Here is a 20183-nt window from a genome sequence, read left to right on the forward strand (position 1 = left end):
TCTGGGCTCTCTATTCTGTTCCATTGGTCTATGTGTGTGTTTTTGTACCAGCACTATGCTGTTTTGGTTACTGTAGCCCTGTGGTATACTTTGAAGTCAAGTAATGTGATGCCTCCTGTTTTGTTCTTTTTACTTAAGATTGCATTGGCTATTTGTGCTCTTTTTTGTTCCATATGAATTTTAAAATAGTTCTTTTTTTTTTTTCTGAGACGAAGTCTCACTCTGTCACCCAGGCTGGAGTGCAGTGGCCCGATCTCGGCTCACTGCAAGCTCTGCCTCCCGGGTTCAAGCAATTCTCCTGCCTCAGCCTCCCAAGTAGCTAGGACTACAGGCTCCCCCTACAACGCCTGGCTAATGTTTTGTATTTTTAGTAGAGACGGGGTTTCACCGTGTTAGCCAGGATGGTCTCGATCTCCTGACCTCGTGATCTGCCCACCTCGGTCTCCCAAAGCGCTGGGATTACAGGCGTGAGCCACCGCACCCAGCCAATAGTTCTTTTTTATAGTTTTGTGAAGAATGTTGTTGCTAGTTTGATACAAGTATCATTGAATCTGTAATTTGCTTTGGGTAAAAAAATGGTCATTTTAATGATATTGATTTTTCCAATCCATGAGAGTGGAATGTTTTTCCCTTTGTGTCTTTTCTGACTTTTGTCGAGCAATGTTTTCTAATTCCCATTGCAGAGATCTTTTACCTCCCTGGTAAAACGTATTTTAGTCATTTCGTGGCAATTGTGAGTGTGATTGCATTTCTGATTTGGCTCTCAAAACGGCTGTTTTTGGTGTATTGGAATGTGAGTGATTTTTGCACATGGATTTTGTATCCTGAAAATTGTTGAAGTTGTTTATCAGCTGACGGAGCTTTTGGGCTGAGACTACAGCATTTTCTTGATATAGAATTATATCATCTGCAAACAGGGATACTTTGGCCCCTCTCTTCCTATTTGGATGTCTTTTATTTTATTTTTTTATCTTGCCTGATTGCTCTAGCTGGAATATCCAAAACCATGTTGAATAGGAGTGATGAAAAGAGGGTGTCCTTGCCTTGTGCTGTTTTTCAAGGGGAATGCTCCCAGATATTTCCCATTCAGTATGATGTTTGCTATGGGTTTGTCATGGATGGCTTTTATTATTTTGAAGTATGTTCCTTCAATATCTATTTTATTGAGAGTTTTTAACATGAATGTCTTTTAAATTTTATTGAAAGCTTTTTCTGCATCTATTGAGATAATCATGTGGTTTTTACTTTTAGTTCTGTTTATGTGATGAATCACATTTATTGACTTGCGTATGTTGAACCAACCTGGAATCCCAGGGATGAAACCTACTTGATCGTGGTGGATTAGCTTTTTTATTGTGCTGATGGATTTGGTTTACAAGTATTTTGTTGAGGATTTTTACATCAATGTTCATCAAGGATATTGGCCTGAAGTTTTCTCTTTTTCATTGTCTTCTCTGCCAAGTTTTGGTATCACAATGGTGCCAGATTCGTAGAATGAGTTGACCGAGAATCTCTGCTCTTCAATTGTTTGGTATAGTTTCAGTAAGAATAATACCAGCTTTTCTTGGTACATTTGGTAGAATTTGGCTGTGAATCCATTCTGTCCTGGGCTTTTTTTGGTTGATAGGCTATTTATTACTGGTTCAATTTTGGAGCTAGTCATTGTTCTGTTCAGGGAATCAATTTCTTCCTGGCTCAATTTTGTGAGGGTATATGGGTCCAGGAATTCATCCATATCTTCTCGGTTTTTCAGTTTGTGTGCATCAACATGTTCATAGTAGTTTCTGATGGTAATTTTTATTTTTGTGGGGTCAGTGGTAACATCCCCTTTGTCATTTCTAATTTTTTTTCTATCTTCTCTCTTTCCTTCTTTAATAGTCTCACTAGCAGCCTATCAATCTTATTATTATTATTATTATTATTATTTTTCAGAAAACCCACTCCTTGATTCGTTGATTTTTTGAATGGTTTTTCGTGTTAGGCTGTTAATTTGAGATCTTTCTAGCTTTCTTTATGTAGGCATATGGTGCTATGAACTTCCCTCTTAACACTGTTTTAGCTGTGTCCCAGAGGTTCTGGTATGTTGTATCTTTGGTTTTCTTCACTTCAAAGAATTTCTTCATTTCTGACTTAATTTTATTATTTACCCAAAAGTAATTTAGCGTGTTTAATTTCCATGTAATTGCATGGTTTTGAGTGATTTTCTTAGTCTTGACTTCTATTTTTATTGTGCTGAGAGTGTATTTGGTATGATTTTCGTTCTTCTGCATTTGCTGAGGGTTGTTCTATGGCCAATTATGTGGTCAGTTTTAGAGTATGTGTTATGTACATCTTAGAAGAATGTATATTCCATTGTTTGGGGTTGGAGAGTTCTGTAGAGGTCTACCTGATCCATCTCATCCAATGTTGAATTCTGGTCCTAAATATCTTTGTTTAGTTTCTGCCTTCATGATCTGTCTAATACTTTCAGTGAAGTGTTGAAGTCTCCCACTATTATTGTGTGCAAGCCTATTCTATTTATAGTTCTCTAAAACTTGCTTTATGAATCTGGGTGCTCCTGTGTTAGGTGAATATATATTTATGACAGTTATGTCTTCTTGTTGAATTGAAACATTTACTATTATGTAATGCTCTTCTTTGTCTTTTTTGATCTTGGTTGGTTTAAAGTCTGTTTTGTCTGAAATTAGGAGCGAAGCCCCTACTCTTTTGTTTTTCATTTGCCTGGTAGATTTTCATCCATCCCTTTATTTTGAGCATATGGGCATCATTACATGTGAAATGTATATCTTCTTTGTAGAAATGTCTATTCAAGTTTTTGTTGCCCATTTCTTAATTTTATGTATGTATCCTTAATATTAACCCCTTATCAGTTATATGATTTACACATATTTTCCACACTTCTATATGTTGCCTTTTCACTCTGTTAATAGTGTTCTCTGATGCATAAGTTTTAAATTTTTATGCTGTCCAATTTACTGAGCTTTTTCTTTTTTTTTTAACCTGTGCCTTTGGTGTTATATCCAAGAAATTATTGCCAGATCCGTCATGAACATTTTCATCTATGTTTTATTCTAAGGGTTAGCTTTTACATTGAGGTCTTTTATCCTTTTTGAGTTAATTTTTGTTTATAGTGTAAGGTAACAATCCAACTTCATTTTCTTGCATATGGATATCCAGTTTCCTCAGCATCACTTGTCGAACAGATATTCTTTTTCCTATTGAATGCTCTTGCCTCTATTGTTGAAAATCTCTTTACTTTGGAATGAAGATTGAGTTCTTTTTTTTATTATCTGTGGAACGAAAAGAGTTGGTCTTTATCATATCTCAAATGAAATGTTTAATCTACCACTTCATACATTTAATATATGTTTCCCTTTTGGCTGACATAAAATATCATTCATTTCAATACACATTCACCATTTTGGAGGTATTCATTTAAAATGATGTCACAGTATATATCAGCCTCCTGGTTTATATATATGCCACTTTTACCACTACTAAAATAATTCAAAATTTTGGAGCTCTGAATAGATCAGAAGAAAACAAAGTATGATAACCTTTATCATTTGATGATATTAGTCAACAAACTAAAAAGAATATTGTTCATATTATAATTTATTTTCCTATTTTTCATTAAGAACCAATGGCCATTTTGCCAAGTTGACAAGGGAAAATAAATCATATCATCTTTTCTATTGAGCCATTTGAAACAGCTTATTAAACAGAAAAACCCAGGTGCATTTTGAACATTTACTCAAGAACAAAAGGAAAGGTCTGGGGAAAACATGTGTTTCTGTTTGCAGCCTCACTGTAGGAAAATCTGTCATGTTTGTTTACATTTACTGTAAGAAGACTTTAAAAATTAATCTTTATCCTAACATTCTCAATTAATCCATACATGTATGAACTATGGTAAGAATTGCAGCTACCAGCTTTGTAGAATTATTTCCCCATTGTCTCCTCTTCTAAAGAGAAAAAAGTCTGCTATTGTGAGAATATTTATGTGAATAATACATGAGAGCATGAAAAATCACATAAAACTTTTGGGAACGATGGAAAATCTTACATTTTTTTTCTTCAATTTTCTTATTTAGGCTGTATTTCTTACAGCATAGATGTTTATTTAGAATAAATAATGTAGAATCTTGGAAACTTTAGCATCTCTACCAACAATATATTTAGAGGCTTTAACAAACTTTAGTTTTTGAACAAAATTCTCACTTGAAAATAAAGAAAATAAGTATGAGCGTATCTTCTACATTAGTTTAATGAATGGTTAAAGAAATAAATGAAAATTAGCTCAGTTTTGTAAACTACATCAAAACTAGTTAGAGAAGAAGAAAGACTCCAGCTTTTTGAGAAATTGAAAGAAATGCAACTGTTTTGCATACAAATGTTATCTAGGATAACAAATTGGAGCTAAAGATAGGAAGAGTTTTATTGACTGATGATGAGCATTTCAATAGTTTCTATCAGAATGTGATTTTCAAATGCTCAAAAGCAATTTGCTAGTTCTATGAATTTTCTTAAAGTGTTGGAAAATATATAAAATCTAGAAGAGCTTAACAGGCCTGGTCACAATTGTTAAGTATTCCTTAATTAGTGAAGTCCAAGTTAAAGTAGATTTTACGGCTTTTTGGAGCTTGAGACCAAGAATCTTCATCCGTAGTAAAGTTTTCAACATAGTATTTGTGATTTGGGGGCAATATTTTTCATATATTTTCATTTCTTTAGGTAGACATTTTAAGAGGCTTTGTGTCGATTTTTCAAATCTACTTCTGTTAGCTTTATTACTTTGTCATTTCAATATCCTCATTTCAAAAGGAGGAGGAGGAGGAGGTGAAGAAGTAGAGAAAAAGAAAGAAAAAAGAAGAAAAATAGTTCTGTTGTCATGATAGTATCCCTCTGTTAATCTGGGTTTCAATTTGAACAGATAATTGACTGTATATATAATTCATGTAGATAAGGATTGATGCACACAAAAATTACTTCAGTTGAGGATGAAAAATGGCTGTCAATGAAACTAAGGTTAGTTAGCAGAAAATTACACACAGACATTAAAAGGGATATAACAAGAATGGTAATTTTTTCTCTTCTGGTATTTTTGATGAAAAAGAAGGTACTGGAATTCTTTCCAAGAACATCATTTTGGAATTATATGTCCAATCTCCAAACTTTTCAAGGTAACAATTTGACCAGGTAGGTTGTTGTGTTTTTTGTTTTTTTTTTTATTTTGATTTCCTGAGCAGTTATAAAATACTTTATGTCCAGCATGGAATGAGCTGGTCTAATACTCCAAATCCTGGTGTATGGAATCTAGTCTAGCACTGGTGTACATTTGGCTGTCTGCCAAACTTGTTTCTTTTTGGGTCCTCTACACAATATGACCATTTTCATAGAACACACTGAACAAGCAATAAGTAGTTCTGGATTAAATATAGGAATATTTCTGCCATTAGTCACATAATCCATGAGGTGACACAACAGATAATCTCCACATAATCAAGTAGTATCTATTATCAATTTAATTCAACTATCAATTATTGAATACTTAATGTTCACCAAGCATGGTGTATATGAGCTGAGTTACCACAACAGTGAGTAAGGCAAAATAAGGCTGATATAGATTAATCTACCTCCCTGAAATCAAGATTAATAAGGCTCAATGTAAAGACTCAAGATAATGTCTCAACAATAAAGCAATGGATTTGCTCATTATATTCATATTTAGATATTATATATTAATGTATTTTTACATTAGAGAGGTCATCATTGAGATCGTTCAGTCACATTAGCCACAAGTGCATGGCATATACATAATATACATGGATATCAAATATATATGCATTTTATCAATATCCTATTAAATTTAATGTCATTGCTCAAACATATTTAAAATGATTAATATTCTCTACATAGCACAGTATAATGGTTGAGACCATGGACTTTCCAGCCAGAAGGCCAAGTTTTTAATCCTGGCTCTGCTACTTAGTAGCTATTCTACCTTGGGCAATTTATTTAACTTCTCTGTGCCTTGGTTTCCTCAAGTAAACAATTACTATACCTACTTTAATGGGTTTTCATGGGCATTAAATATATATATATATTTATATATACATATGTATGTGTATATATGTATGTGTGTGTATATATATGTGTGTGTATGTGTATGTGTGTGTGTGTATATATGTATTTGAGATGGGGTCTCACACTGTCACTCAAACTGTAGTGTAGTAGCTCAATCTCAGCTCACTAAAATCTCTGACACCCGGGTTCAAGCAATTCTCCCACTTCAGCCTCCCAAGTAGCTGGGACAACAGACATGTGCCACCACACCAGCTAATTGTTTTAGTTTTTATGTTTTGTGGAGACGGGATTTTGCCATGTTGTTCAGCCTGGTCTTCAACTCCGAGCTCAAGTGTTCCACCTGCCCCAGTCTCCCAAAGTGCTGAGATTAAAGGTGTGAACCACTGTGCCCAGCACAAAGGTTTCTGATAAAGAAGTCAGAAGTACCTAAGTGTGCACCTTCTTTCTTAGCTTTGTATTCAAATAAGGTTCCATTACCTAAATATTTTAGAGGAATCTGGACTTTTAAGGTGGTAAGGAAGAAAGTTATAGCTGGATATGTTCTCTACGTGATAGAATAGGTAAGGCACACTCACAGTCTATCTGTGTTTAATACAAAATAACTGTATAAAGACATGCATATTCAGGTACAGTGTACACAAATTTTTGTTGCATTAGTAAGATGGTCACAGATTCAACATATAAATGTGAAGAAAGTAGAATATATTTTCATGACTGGGATTTCAATTCTGTAGGTTTGATGAGAATAGGTGCCACCATGAATAGTCATTATATATGAGAAGAAAAATGTAATGAGGACCAAATGTTATGAACAATTTTATAGGTGAAAGCAATATTACATCCTGCCTTTCCAAAAGACTACATAGGACAGGAATTGAGTAAGTATGACAGTGTAAGAAGGTGAAAATGTTGGCCTAGTGTCTGAAGTTTTCCTATACTTCATCAGAAATTGTGGAAATCATTGCAGGCTATTTTGCTTCTGTCTTCATAAGAAAGCAGATTCAAGCAAGTACAAAGTCAGATTGTACTCTTGTTATACTGTTACCTCAAATTACACTAAATTAACCTTTCTCATTTAGAATGCAATGCTTCATCTGTAGAAACTTGCATGCCAGATTTAAATAGCAAGTTTGGTTTTCTTCTTCTTTTCTAATATTGGCCTAAGATTTTTCCTAGTGGTAGTTAAGTGTAGTGAAGAAAATGAAGGTTGATATTTAAGACATGACTGTATAACCTTTGGTATATTACTTAGCATCTCTGAAGCGTTTGTTTCTGCAAGATGGGTATAATAGTAATTATCTCTTAGAATGGTAGTGCAAGATGAAATTGTATTTTTGAAATACTAATCCATTTTCTCTCCTGATTTATAAGCCCCCAGTCAAGCATTTTGATACATTTTGCCTCAGTCGAAGGATGTGACAGGACATAAATCACATCACAAAATGAAGAATTCCTGGCTTTGGTTGCCAACCAAACACTTTAGGAAAAAAGAGAAACATTGAGAGGACAAACAAAGATTTTTGTTTATCCCTGTATTTGTTACATATTGCTGCATAACAAACTATCCCCAAACATAGCAGGTTAGAGCAACAATTTATTGTTTTACAGTGTCTGTGAAACAGTAAACTGCTGAGTGAAGGTTTTTTATAAGACTGCAATCAAGATGTCAAGTATGATCTCATCTAAGTTTGGCTATGAAGGGAGGAGGTGCCAAGACACCGGAATGACAAACAGCAGACAAATTCTCAAAACACTTGAGTATGGCGCAGAAGTTGCGGCAAGAGTCACACTATTTAGAAGCCTACAAGGAGAAATGAGGAGTATCTCAGTAGCTTTGTGTACATATCAGACTGCCTAAGTGGATAGCTAGCACTGGGAAATGGACGTACCAAACTTCACTCACCTACACCATTCTCAGTAAACTCTTTGGTGCTTTGTAAGCCCCGAGGGACTCAGATACAAGGTTGGGGAAATGGGAAGGAGGAAATCCTGCAATGACAGTGATTCAGTTTTGCCCTCCCTGGTAGGTGTGGGCCCACAAAAATAAGGTAGGTTAAATCATGGGGAAATAAGGAAGTTCTATTTCTTCCACATTTGGTTTTGCAGATTAGCTTTATATCCCACATATACAAAGGGCCTAGTTTATATCTTGAGACTTTATAAATGTTTATTAAATGGTAGCTATTATTATTTTAATTATTTTCCTTACCAAATATCATTTAGAACACCTCAAAGAAATAATATTTCCTATGTAGACAACACAAGCTCTTTTAGAACCAGGAGTCTACATTTATGTTGGGAATATAAGGAGCAATTCATTGAGATTGAAATCTGGCCCACTGCTGGTCATCTTCTCATACCTGTTTCCATAATAGCAGCTGACCTGGGGATATCCTACTCTTCTCATCAAGAAAATGGAGACTTTAGTCCCCTCAGCAATATGCTATTTAGAAGTAGATGGTAGTGCAGAGATATTGCATTCACCAGTCCTCTTAATACGTAATATAGCTTTTTAAATTTTTTTCTTTCACTGAATTGTAGAACAAAGTAAAATATATAAACTGATAGATTAATTGTAATTGCTAAAAAGTACATTGGAAATGCTTAACCATTTACATCAGAAAATAATTACAAATATTTACTGAGTAACTAGTATGTGCCAGGCACTATTCTAAGTGCTTGGTGTATATTCTCTCATTTAATCCTCGTCACATCCTTACAAAGTGAATACCATTATTATCATCATTTTATAGATGAGAAAACTGAATCCTAAGTTCATACAGCTGGTAAGTAAATAAGGCAATATCTGGACTCATACATTCTGACTCTGAAGCCTGTATGCTCAGTCACTTTCTCAAGAATAAGATAAATACGCACAGGATCAAAGTTGAAAAAAACTCTTTGGTTCAGATAGGGAGAGAACTCAAAGTGCCTTTGGTTCAGAGCTTTGCTACTGACTATCCAAATAGGTTTGTGCAAGTTATTTAATATTTGTTGACCTCATTTTTCTCATCTGTACCCTAGTACCTATGTGCCATGTCTGTGTTAAGAATTAGATGATCAATTGAGATAATTTCAGTGACAACATTTTGAAAATTATGTCATAGATAAATGGAAAAAAAACTATATTGGTTACCACTATTAGTATAATTAGCTAAAATTTTTAATGTACCAGGCACTGAGCCAGACAATTTTATACATGAGCTAAAAAAAACTCAAGAATTTTTAAAAACTGTGAAGTAAGTACAGTTCTATAGATAAGAAAAGTAAGCCCACAGAAGAGATAAGCAACATACCCATGGTTCCAACCAGGAAGTGCTAGATTATGGAGACATCCTCAGATACAGTTATTTCTAAAACGATGCACTTCATACTATAAAACACTATTGAAAATATACTACTTCAAGCAATTTAGAGTCATTGCACTTGTGCCCAAAATAGCTCTACTTTTTAAGCAAAAAGCCAGTTACTTTAGCTGGTAAAATGATATTTAATGATAGTGATTTCTATTTCAATGATCACTACATTTTCGGTAGGGCTTGACGAACTTAGAGGAGGGGAAGGGAGTTACTACAACCCCTGAAAGAAATAAAATTGTTTACTCTTAAAAGATGTTGTACAATGATCATGTTATTTCATCCATCTATTCTTTCATCAATCCATTCATACATTGCTTCACTAAATATCTGTAAATCAGACTGTCTGCCCTGATAATCTGCATTGCTGAAAGATGGCTCTAACTATGTAGCACCAGAACAAGATATATCTGAGTTCTAATGGCAGCCTCAAAGCTTCCCATTTGTGTGAAATATAAAAGTCATATAACTTCGACATTTAGATAATAAAGTATTTGTCATATAGAGTTATGACTACTAAATGTGATATTTTATGTAGAACTCAGCATGGTGCCTGGCAAATGACAAGCACATAATAGTGCTTACTAATTTTCATCCTATCACAAACATTCTCCAATTTATATTAAAAACACTTTTATTATAAAAGTTCACTGTGTCTTAATTGGTTCTCTGGAAATAGAAAACCTATTTCCTCAGACATAGTTGGTTATCTGGAAACAGAAGGACTTTTCCTTAGAAGCAAATTATAAACATTTCTCAGATTCCTACGTTACACTGCCCAATTCCATTAAGGCCATCATGGAATTGTATACATGTTATTTATCATGTTTTAGCCAAGATACAGGTCAGGGGTGTTCAGAGCTCCGGGTAAAAGGCTGTGAGAAACAGTGGTGGGGATAATAGTTGAAGGGAAGATTTGTAGCTATGTAGCTACATAAGAAGGGGAATGAAATCATTAAAAATTAAAGTCTAGGATGAATAAATTGATTTATTTGATATTAATAATTTATTGAAGAAGCAGAAGTAGAACTACAAAAAAAAAAAAAAAAAAAAAAAGCCAAAATGAAGGTTGAGTCGAAAGTGGAAAGTCAGTCCAGATGAAGGACACTGGGTTCTAGGAATAAGGCCAGGGAAAACAAGGATGGGAGAGGCTGGGTTGGGAAAGGAACCAATGAGAAGACAAGAAGACCTGCTCTTTTCTGTGGTCAGACAGGAGAGAAGTCCTACAGCTCATTGGACTTTTTCAACTACATTTGGACTTTGATGTTTTACCCCTGCTTTTGAGGTTGGACAGCTATGCAATAATTAGGCCAAGGAAGACTGTGTATGTCCTGCTAAGACATTTGGACTGGATTCTGAAGACCATGAAGAGTCACTAAAGGAATATAACTTAGGGAGTCAACAATAAAATATTAGTCTCGATTGTCGCAGACTACTTTCAATGCAGACTTAATGTCGCATCCTGCTTCCAGGCAACTTGACAAAATACTCTAATTCGGAGCTTTCGCTTGGAATCATTTAGTATTTTTCACTTGTAATGAAGCAGTCACAAAAAGATAAACATGTAGTGTATTAACATAAAAAATCTTTTGGGTGATGTTATAAAACAAAAGTATTTATTAACAACATAGCTATATTATTTTTAACCAGTTGGGATGCATCATTCATTAATTCTTTTTGCCATTTTTAGAGGTCACCAGACATAGACGTCCATGGCAGCATTTCCAGTGGGCTAAACACTTTAATATATAATGTAAAAGCTTTCTATAGTGGAATGTAGGTTTAGCTAGAGTGTCCACTCAGCACTAAGATATGCGAGGGTTTTTTTCTCCTATATTAAATCAAATTTGTTGACATGTTGCTCCACAGAGTTTTTAAAGCCTGATGTCTTCCTAGATGTATTATAAACTTTGCAGAGGATCTTGAAACTCAGTGATCACTACTTGCTATGGTGCTCTATTTCTAATGTTCAATAATTTCATCTCCCTGGAAGGAGTTGGCACTATGGGAATTAGACTACTTTGCTTGACGAGTTACGGGACAATGGAAAGATGTTTACAGAATCTAAAATGCAATAATTGCTTGTTTAAATATTTTCTTTTCCCACCTATCAGGAGAATATAAAGGTTAGAAATGAGGCCGGAGTTGTTCAATCCACAGTGCTCTCTCTATACTGATAGGTGTTCTTCCCTCAGAAAGCAAAAGAGGATAACGCTTCTGAATATTTGAATTTTGGAAAGATCAGAATTTTGTCATACTCTAAGATATATTTAAGTTTAAGTGTTTCCCAAACATTCCAGCCTTCTATAAAAAAGTACGCTTAAAATAATTAAAATGCCTTCTGATTCTTTACAGCCATAATCAATGACAGCAAATACTGCCTGTACCAGTTCGCTCTTCCTGTTATAATGCATTATCACACACCTGTGATAAGTGGCTTATCCAATACAAATGCATGAGCTTAAAGTTCTGTATATCAGAAACCTGACAGATTTCATTAGGCTAAAGTCAAAGTATCGGCAGGACCACCTTCCTTTCTTGAAAATCTAGAAGAGATTCTGTTTCCCTGACATTTCCAACTTCTAGGGGCCACCCCCACCTCTTGGCTCATGGTCCTCTCGCTCCATCCTGAAAGACAGCAGTGTAGCATATACAAATATCCCTCTCTCTGAGCCCTGCTTCTCTCACATCTCTTTCCCCAACTGACCCTTTTACCTCTCTCTGATAAAGACCCTGGGTTTACATTGGGCCTTCCTGGATAATCCAGGATAGTCTCCTATCTCAGCCTCCTTAACTGTATCTGTTCTCATCACTTGCTTTAACTTCTCCCTCAGTGACCAGCTGTTGCCTGCACAGGTTTCCCCTGACTAGCGTTCTCCTTCTGTTTCTATGAAGAATGAGCAAGTAGTTAAATTTGATAGATGTAGAGTGAGAAAGAGAGAAAAGGAAAGAGGAGAGAGACTGAAGCAGGATTCTGGGCAAAGTCTGAGGTGACCTGTGTGGTGAGTGAGTGATATCCATGTTGCCCATTTAAGGGACTGTATTGCTTGCCTCTGTTTTTCAGATGTGTTCAGGAGCGTTTCTTCCGCTCTTCTAACCCCACCCAACTGTTCATAACCTCTTCCTTGAATTTCATCCTCATTATTTGTTCTGTTCTTACATGCATGCTGTCCCCCTGCTCCATGGAATGCCCTTCGCTCACTTTCCTCCTTCCTAGAATCCCTTTCAAACATCTATTCTTAATGAATACCTTCCTACCTTTCCACTCCAAACTAATGACTCCTTCCTTTATGGTCCGATGAAACTGTGTTCATGTTAAAACACTTTCAGCTCCATCAGAATTAGTTGCTTCTGTTTACGTCTTTCCCTGTTAAACTGTGCATTCCTCAAGTTTTCCATCCCAGCCCATATCACAGTCCCTTGTATAGAGTATATCGCTGGGGAAACAAGCACATAGTTTGTTTACTAGCCGACATGGAGAGTCAAGAGGCTGTGCTGGTCAGATGCAATGAGCACTCCTGGTTCTGGGCTCTGACTATCACAACTCTGTTGCTTTTCATTTGTGAAAAGTCTACAGGAAATATCTAATATAGATGAATAAATGAAGGTAGAAAATGATTGGGTATTATCATTTTAGTGCTTATTTTCCTCATCATCTGTAAAGGGAACCTCAACAATATTCACAGCCACTATTTAGTGGTGGCTGTATGAACCACATTTTTGTGTACTCTGTATGAAACTACTTGATCAGTGCTAAACTTGCTTTATCTTATTTACAATTCCAAATGGCTCCATGAAGTAGGCATTCTTCTTACCTACATTTGACTGTGAGGAAACCAATACTGAAAAGTTGTTTTGCCCAAGATCATCACGCTATCATCAAATGTCAGAACTGAGATCTGAACCCCTACCTAACTGACCTCCTTAGCCTCTGTGCAGTACACTTCCCAAGTTCACTGCTTTTGCTGTCAATGTGGTTTATAAAACCTTGTCCCATGCCTGATCTTGAAGGCACAGATTAATATAATGGTTCATAACACAGGCTTGAAGTCAGAAAGGAGGGTTAAAATATCGGACTCCTTTACTTAGAATGTGAACTCTTTGCAAAAGTTACTTACCTTGCCTGAACCTCAGCTTCATTATTTTCAAGAACAAGAATTTAAAAAATAATTGGAAGGATATTTTCTAACTCAAAAGTTTATTGTGACAAATAAATGAGATGATACACATAAAATATGAAACTACCATGCTATATTCCTCCTAGTGTTGCTGTGAGGAGTAACTTAGGTAATAGATCTAGGAAATAGGAGGAATTTACAATGACAGTAGAAATTAAATAGTAATATATGTGCTAAATATGTGATAATAATGTATAATATATGATATTAAACAATATACAAAGATAAACGTGGTCTTTCTCATTGGGGAAAAAACTATTTACTTATCAAACATGCTTTATTTGAGAGGGAAGCTTTCACTTCGTTTATTTATTGCAAATTTCAAAACAGCATAATCTAAAAGAATAGCATTTTGTTGTATTTGAAAATTAGCATCATTGTTTTTGCCGTATGGGGGACATGAACATAAGGCATAAATTCTTACCCAAGTCTCATTACACAGAAGACCTTCAAAACTCCCAAGTTAAAGAAATCATATATGTAATAGACAGATAGGACTCTCATCATAAAGCAGCATACATATTGCAGAAGAGGTGAAAACAGTTGACACACCATATCTAAGATATTTGCTATCAAGAACAACTTGGATGGGGAACTCACACAGTGGACTCCAAGGCATGGATCACCTCAATATGTCCTAGAGAATCAACCTTTTTTCATTTACTCTAAGCTTTCTTTATACCACAGTGTGGTGAGACAGCTAATTAAAATGTATAAACTTACACAATATAAAAAGATAGATCAAGACAAAGGGATAATAACTATAGCAAAGAAAATGTAGTTAGGGCTAAAGTTAGAGATAAGAAAATAAGGCGGCCTACCATAAAGTTATATGCAATTACTAAAGATAAGTTATAATTTTTTCTTTGAACATCTCAGTATTCATATTAAGAGAAAAAATAAGATTTACATGATCAAAAAATAAAATCATATAAAGCAGTTGCTCAGGTGAACTATAACTCCTCCTGGCACTGAGGGGTCTGAGAGAAACCTGTGTGGATCCAATTGATAAGGTCACTATATGTTGTTGTGGATATAATCCTTTACAGTATCCATACAGTAAATGTCTTGGTGAATTTCATATTACCACTTTGGATGCCCAATTTCAAAGTATTACAAGTACATGACACCAGTGCATGGTTCAATAAAAGCAATTTGATAGAGCCCAAATAAGTGTGTTCAACTTCTTCACCCTCTGATGGCTGGCTTGATTTGGGAATGGCTCAAGAATAGCTGGAGTACATTAAAACTCCAAACTGGACTCTGCTGAATCTCATAGTTCCTTTAAAGATAACAGAGCAGGAGGGTAGCCAGGTGCATGGATCTCTACTCCTGCTTTAAAAAGAGTAATTCTGCTTTTGTTTGTGTTAATACTGGGGTCACACATAATATTTAATTTGAAAACAGAATGTAGTTTTCTTTTTTCTTGAAAAAACTGTAAATAACTAGTTTAGAGGAATGTAGAAGTTTTCAGAAAATCTTCCAGTAGTGAATGGCATTTGTTACAGCTTAGTTTTTAAAAACTATTTATTCCTATCTTTTGTTTTCCTAAGCTGTCTTATACTTTTGTTTATTTTTATATTCTTAATTTCAATATTATTTTTATTCAAAATCAAATTCAATTGAAAAATTATTTCAATAATTCTGTTTATAAAATATGTGGTTATTGCCATGATTCAAATATCATAGACAATTCAGTAGTCTCTTGCCACTTAATTTTACCAACTTAATGAAACTTCTTTGTTATGGTACATAAACTTACATATGTTTCATTTTGCTTATAAAAACTTGAAAAATGTATACATATTTTTATGTGTTTATATAAATATATGGAGACATACACACACCCACTCACTATGCACACACTCACAAAAACACAATTCTTAACATGCTCTTTCTGATTAACATAAGAATCATTTTGAATACATATGTGTAGTTGTATGCATATATATACATAATCTTATATATTCTTTTTTATAGCTACATAGTAAATCAAATGATAGAAGTAACATACTTTTTTCAAACATAACACTGTTGATACGCATTGAGGATATCTCCAGGTTATATGATTTTTTTTTTTTTTTTTTTTGGTATTACAAAACCATGCTGCTATAAACATCTTATTTATTCTTTACCCACTGAATAGTCATTTCTTTTTTTTTTTTTTTTTTTTTTGAGATAGAGTCATGCTCTGTCGCCCAGACTGGAGTACAGTGGCGCAATCTCGGCTCACTGCAAGCTCTGCCTCCCAGGTTCACACCATTCTCCTGCCTCAGCCTCTGGATTAGCTGAGACTCCAGGTGCCTGCCACCATGCCCGGCTAATTTTTTGTATTTTTAGTAGAGACGGGGTTTCACTGTGTTAGCCAGGATGGTCTTGATCTCCTGACCTCATGATCCATCTGCCTCGGCCTCCCAAAGTGCTGGGATTACAGGTGTGAGCCACCGCACCCGGCCTGAATCTTCATTTCTAAGGGTGAAATTATCAGACCAAAATGGCATGAACATTTATTTTAATAAATACTTCTTGAATATTTTCTAACAATACTGCCATTAATGCATGGTCCTTGTAAGATGAAAGAAACACAAAACGTGGCTAGCTGTTAAAGACAGATTTACTTTAAACAAAACCTGAGAGGCACTCCTGGCTAATTTCGGTCAGGAGCGTTTTCCCTTACAGACTAAGAGAATATATTGGTTTTAGGGTGAGGGGGCTTATTACAAGCTTGGAATGTTTATGTGTGTGTAGAAGGTTATGGCTGGGTTGGAATCTCTCTGGGCGAAGGGGAGGTTATCTTGGGGCAGACATCTTCCTGGCCGGGAGTGGGGTTTATCTTGGGACTAGCATGTCTCTTGTCAGGGAAGAATTTGGAATGTTTCTGGTTGGACATGTTATTTGTGGTTTATGGTCATGCTGACTTAGCCATTAGGCTGACACGCTATGGATTTAGGCAGTTTTTTATTAAGGTGAACTTTAGAATGAGGGGCTTGTCCAAGATGGCGATGCTTCTGCTCAGTCAGTCCTAACAGCAGTGTATAAATGTCTTGATTTTCTCATCATCCACCCCCATCAATAAATATCATCTGTCTCATTTAAAAAAATTTCTTAGTCAAATTATTTTAATTTTTATTGTTTACTCCTAGTAAAGATGTACATATTTCATGTTTTCTTCTCTTAAATGTGACACAATAATAAAATACATAATACAAAAACTACCAGAAATACAAGAAGAATCACACATTATTGCAATTACTGTGGAAGACTTTAATAAATCTCTTTAAAACCTTATCAGGTTAAGTAGATTTTAAAGGATTTGTATTATCAATAATCACCTGTATGTGTGTGTGCATACTTTGCACCTTACAAATAGAGACTACACCTTCTCATATGCTAATGTCGCCTTTACAGTAACCATCACCATTTGATAACAATAGAATGCTTGTATTTAAATTGTCTGCTAAGAATCTGAAAAGTAGATATTGCACTCTGCATATTTTTTATCTTAAACACCACAGAGATCAACACATTCGAGCCAGTTGAGTTTCTTCTGAGAAGGATATGCTGAGGAGGTGGACTCAGCTATAAAATACTATAGGAATAGGCATGTCTATTTGTTTTCTATTGCTGTGTGACAGATTAACACAACTTTAGCAGCTTAAAACAATAAACATTGAAATAAGTGTCTCACAGTTCTGTAGGTAAGAAGTACAGGCAGCATTCAGACTGGTTCTTTGTGGTAGGTCTCATAAGGCCAAATTCAAAGACTTTCTTTCATGAAGATGAAACAGAAAATTCATACTAAGTTATATTGTATATGACCAAGTATAAAAATTACTTAGTTTTTATTATTTAGCTAGGGTTAGCCAAGGCCTAAGAGTAAATGTGACTTCTCTTCCTTGCATTTGCATTATACATATGTGATTCTCTCAAGAATTCTTGCTCTCCTACTTGAATCATGTTCATTTGCTCTAGAGAATTTGAAATAGTACTCAGCTACCATGATGGGAAAGAGAAAATAAACACCAAGGGAAGGGATTCTTATTTTAATTTAATTTTTTACCAAGCTCAGAATATGTAAAGTTCCAGAAGGTATCTTTCTTCCTCTCTCTCTGTCTCTCTCTTTCTCCTTCTCTCTCTCTCACATACATACACACACATATACACACATACACACACATATACACACATACACACACATAAACACACATACACACACATATACACACACATATACACACACACACATATACACACATACACACACATATACACACACACACATACACACATACACACACATATACACACACACACATATACACACATACACACACATATACACACACACATATACACACATACACACACATATACACACACACACACATACACACACACACACATATACACACATACACACACATATACACACATACACACACATACACACACACACACATATACACACACACATATACACACATACACACACATACACACACATACACATAAACACACATACACACACATATACACACATACACACACATAAACACACACACACACAAACACACATACACACACATATACACACACACACATACACACATACACACACATATACACACACACATAAACACACACACACACATATACACACACACATATACACACACACATATACACACATACACACACATATACACACACACACACATACACACATACACACACATATACACACACACACACACATAAACACACACACAGAGTGCTCACCTTTCCCACTCCATCTTATTAAAATTACCTAAAAAAACACTTGAACCATGTTTATCTTTCTTTTCCTCCTAGCATTTAACTCTACATTGCTATGCTTTTTATTTTTTCTTATTTAGATATCTTCCACTGACTTGCTACCCTGGAAGATAAGTTTTATAGTCTCTTTCACTGCATTTCTGGCCTGATCCCACACAAGCATATTTTTCTCTCCATAACTTCACAGTAAAATAATTTCACAATGTGTTTTCATTAATATTCAACCTTTTTATTATTATGCATATGTCATATTACTCACAGATTAACCATGAAATAATACACAATAATTACAGTGAGTTTATCGCATAACTTTTCTTTCACCTACTAGCTAATAATTGTCTCCTTGTTGTTTGTCTAGTACCTGCCATTAACTCACCCCCAAACTCTCTAGTAGAATGATACCTCTCCTTACAATAAATTTAAACATATTCAGTAATGTATTATTTTATTTCTTTTTTTTTTAGGAAGAAAACATATAATTCAATAATAAATGGACAAAATGCCTGAATAGATATTTCTCCAAAGATGACATAAAAATGGCCAACAAGTATAGGACAAGGTGCTCAACATCACTATTCATGAGGACAGAATAATGCAAATCAAAACTACTGTGAGGTATCACCTTATATTCCTTAAAATGGCTATTATTTATTTATTTAGTTTCTTATTTATTTTTTATTATACTTTAAGTTCTAGGGTACATGTGCACAACATGCAGGTTTGTTACATATGGATACATGTGCCATGTTGCTGTGCTGCACCCATTAACTCATCATTTACATTAGGTATATCTCCTAACGCTATCCCTCCCCCATCCCCCCACCCCACAACAGGCCCCGGTGTGCGATGAGATATCCTTCTTGGAGCCCTTGGTTGTTCAGACCTAATCTGAAATAGTTGTCCTATACGTCAGCTGCAGAGCTTTCATCCTGATAACTCCCTCTATTACCATTCCAGGCATTATCTTTATCTCTTTTTAAATATGTTTTTAACTTTTAATTTTTGTGGGTACATAGTAGATGTATATATTTTGGGGGCACATGTGAAATTTTGATACAGACATGCAGTGTGAAATAAGCACATCATACAGAATGGGGTATTCATCCCCTCAAGCGTTTATCCTGAGTGACAAATAATCAAATTATGCTCCTTGTTTTAAAATATACAATTAAGTTATTCTTGACTATAGTCATCCTGTTGTGCTATCAAATAGTAGGTCTTATTCATTCTTTCTAACTATTTTTTGTACCCGTTAACCATTCCACTTCCCTCTCATCACCCCACTGCCCTCCGTAGCCTCTGCTAACCACCAGTCTACTCTACATTCAAGAGTTCCATTGTTTTGATTTTTAGATCCCACAAAAAAGTGAGAACATGTGATGTTTGTCTTTCTGTGCCTGGCCCATTTCACTTAACATGATGATTTCCAGTTCTACCCATGTTGTCAAAAATGACTGGATCTCCTTCTTTTTTTTTTTTGGCTGAGTAGTACTCCATTGTGTATATGTACCACATTTTCTTTATCCGTGTATCTGTCAATGGATACTTAGGCTGCTTCCAAATCTTGGCTATTGTGAATAGTGCTGCAACAAACGCAGTAGTGCAGATATCTCTTTAACATACTCATTTCCCTTCTTTTGGGTATATATCCAGCAGTGGGATTGTTGGGTCATATGGTAGCTCAGTTTTTAGGTTTTTAGGAAACCTCCAAACTGTTCACTATAATGGTTGTACTACCTTACATTCC

This window comes from Macaca mulatta, chromosome X, assembly GCF_049350105.2.
Source record: "Macaca mulatta isolate MMU2019108-1 chromosome X, T2T-MMU8v2.0, whole genome shotgun sequence".
Classification (NCBI taxonomy): Eukaryota; Metazoa; Chordata; class Mammalia; order Primates; family Cercopithecidae; genus Macaca; species Macaca mulatta.